General features: G+C 43.9%; 1 non-coding gene across 1 annotated transcript; it reads right to left on the bottom strand.

Moving 5' to 3' along the window:
• Positions 1–1,254: 1,254 nt before the first annotated feature.
• On the bottom strand, positions 1,255–1,361 carry LOC118491958. Its single transcript, XR_004892403.1, has one exon. It is a non-coding gene; the product is annotated as a small nucleolar RNA R71 (small nucleolar RNA).
• Between the last annotated feature and the right edge of the window lie 1,747 nt (positions 1,362–3,108).

The following is a 3,108-nucleotide window of genomic DNA, read 5'->3' as shown; positions in this document are numbered from 1 at the left end:
AAAATAATCAAAGGTTATACTAATACACGTGTCGGATCCAAGTGATTCATCTTGTCTATCTGTTTTTATTTTATTTTATTTTTCAGCATTTAGTTAGTTTTTATTTTCTTAGTTTAAAAAAAAAATATTTTTCTCACTTTTTGATTTGATTAGACGTTGAGGATAAACCGGTATTAAAAGCTCTTGTGTCCTTGGACGACCTCGGTATCTTACCAACACTATACTACGTCCACGATGGGTGCACTTGCCCATATGTGTGTTTAGTGTTAGTAAATATCGTGTTTTATAAATTTAAAACTTGGCTAAAAGTGTAAAAAGGGGCTTAAATATACATCAAAAATATAACACACTTCACGCACATCAAGTTTTTGGCGCCGCTGCCGGGGAAACAAGGATTTTAAGAAAGTTAGGAATCAACGGCCTAATCATATTTTTATTTTTCTTTTTAATTTTTAGGATTTTTCTTAGTTTTTCAGCTTCTGCAGGGCTCAGCACGGGCCGTGCCTGGTCGGACACGGGCCGTGCCCAGCATCGTTACTGGCAGTTTTTGTTTTCCAAGTTACAGAAGGCTGACCACGGGGCCGTGCCGGTGCAACACGGGGCCGTGTCCAACTTCCAGTAACTGGGATCTGGAAAACAATCACTGAAACTCTGACCACGGGCCGTGTTCGCTAAACACGGGGCCGTGGTGAACCTTCTGACCAACATTCTTTTCTGTTTTTATTGCAGGACTTGGAACCCGATGCCAACCTCACGTAGTGTATGAGCTCCAGTTCCAATAAAGACATAAAAGAACCACTAGAAGAACCCGAACGCTTTCTCAGAAAAAGGTTAAAAGCCAAAAACCAAGAGAAGGTTTCGGGTGACCCACCTCCAATGGCGGACCAACGTACCCTTATGGATTACCTACGACCCACCGTAGGTAATCTAGGCACCGCTATCAATGCTCCGAATGTCGAAGCTAATAACTTCGAACTTCGGCCGCATTTGATACAAATGCTCCAAAACTCCGCAACCTTCCACGGGCTTGCGGACGAGGATCCCCATCTACATATAACTAATTTCTTGGAAATATGTGATACCTTTCGGATCAATGGAGCATCAAACGACGCCATCCGCCTCCGTATGTTTCCCTTCTCACTAAAAGACCGAGCGAAAGCTTGGCTCAACGCCCTCCCAGCTGGATCGGTAAACACCTGGGATGAACTAGCCCAAAAATTTCTATATAAGTATTTCCCTCCCGCTAAAACTGCTAAGTTAATGACTGAAATTAATACATATTCACAAGAGGACGGGGAATCCTTATATGAAACTTGCGAAAGGTTCAAGGAGCTATTACGCAAGTGTCCCCATCACGGCCTCGCAATATGGCAACAAGTATCCACTTTCTATAATGGATTGTTGCCACACACTAGGCAGACACTTGATTCTAGCTCCGGGGGACTTTTAGGTAATCGACGCCCACACGAAATATATAATCAAATTGAGGAAATTGCTCAAACCAATTTTCAATGGCACACCCCCCGGGGAAATAAGTCTATCGCCCCGGGCACCCATAAGGTCGATGAAAGCGCTTCTTTACAAGCCCAAATCGAGGCCCTTTCTTCAAAGATAAAAAAATTGGAAATGACAAAAATAGTCTCGGTTATGGCTTGTGAAAGGTGTGGTGGGTCACATGAAAATTGGAGTTGCATGAAAGAAACAGACGATCAACAAGAAATGGTAAACTACATTGATAATAGACCTAGGCCGTCGGGTCCCCCAACGGGAACTTACAACCAAGGATGGCGAAACCACCCAAACCTTGGTTGGAGGGAACCCGGCAATAGTAGTAACCAACAAACCCAACGAACAAACTTTCAGCAACCAAGAAATGAGTCACAAAATTTCACTCAACAACAAAGTGGACGAGAAAGGCTCGAAGATACTGTATCTCGCCTCGTCTCCGACACTGATAAGAAAAACTCGGAAAGATTTCTACAATTAGAATCAAATTTTAGAAATCAACAAGCTAGTATTCAAAACATAGAAAAACAATTAAATCAAATAGCTCAAAACTTTGCCGAGAGACCGCAAGGCGCATTACCTAGCAATACCGAAACGAACCCAAAAGCGCAAGTTCACCTCATCACACTATGGAACCGCACCGTAGGGCCTGCAGAAGTGCCACCACCAACGGAAGAAACAGTACCCACACCTCTGCAGGGAAAGAACTCCCCTCCGTCACCAGAGCCAATCAAGGCTCCTCGAGTTCCATACCCCGGTAGGTTAATTCGTCAAAAGACCAATGAGCAATTCGCAAAGTTCGAAAGTCTGTTAAAACAATTGCATGTCAATATTCCTTTTATCGAAGTCCTAACCCAAATGCCCAAGTACTCTAAATTCATGAGGGACTTCCTTACACATAAAAAGAAAATTGAAAGTTTGCAATTAGTCAATTTAGGCGAAGAATGCTCTGCCCTCGTACTCAATAAACTTCCCCAAAAGAAAATCGATCCCGGAAGCTTCACGATTCCCTGCTCAATAGGGGAATCACCCGTTCGTAATGCCTTAGCCGACCTTGGGGCTAGCATTAACCTCATGCCCTCATCAATGTTCAAAAGACTCGGTTTAGGAACCACGAGCCCTACAAAAATGAGCATACAACTCGCTGATCGATCCGTCAAATTCCCACAAGGTGTCATCGAGAATGTCTTGGTAAAGGAAAGCAGATTCGTTTATCCAGCTGACTTTGTCATACTCGATATGGAGGAAGACACCGAGGTCCCCCTCATACTAGGGAGACCCTTCCTTGCCACCGCCCAAGCAGTGGTAGATATGAATGACGGGACACTCACCTTGAGGTATGGGGATGATGAAGTGAAGTTCGGAGTTGGGAAGAGAATAGAGGACGACGACCCGGTCAATTACATGAAGGTTATTGATTCGAGCTTGGATGCTGCTCTCCGACGGTGTAACATGGGACGCCAGGCATCCCACTCAGAAAACATATAACCTCGCATTGGGTCTAGCCAAGGACCCTTATAAACGTGGCGCACCACGGAGGCATTCCACGGAACTATCCTTAGTTTAGTTTAATCTTTTAGTTTTAATTTGCAGAATAAAACA

Source organism: Helianthus annuus, chromosome 4 (assembly GCF_002127325.2).
Source record: "Helianthus annuus cultivar XRQ/B chromosome 4, HanXRQr2.0-SUNRISE, whole genome shotgun sequence".
Lineage (NCBI taxonomy): Eukaryota > Viridiplantae > Streptophyta > Magnoliopsida > Asterales > Asteraceae > Helianthus > Helianthus annuus.
The sequence above is the reverse complement of the archived record's forward strand: the minus strand, read 5'-3'. Positions and strand labels throughout refer to the sequence as shown.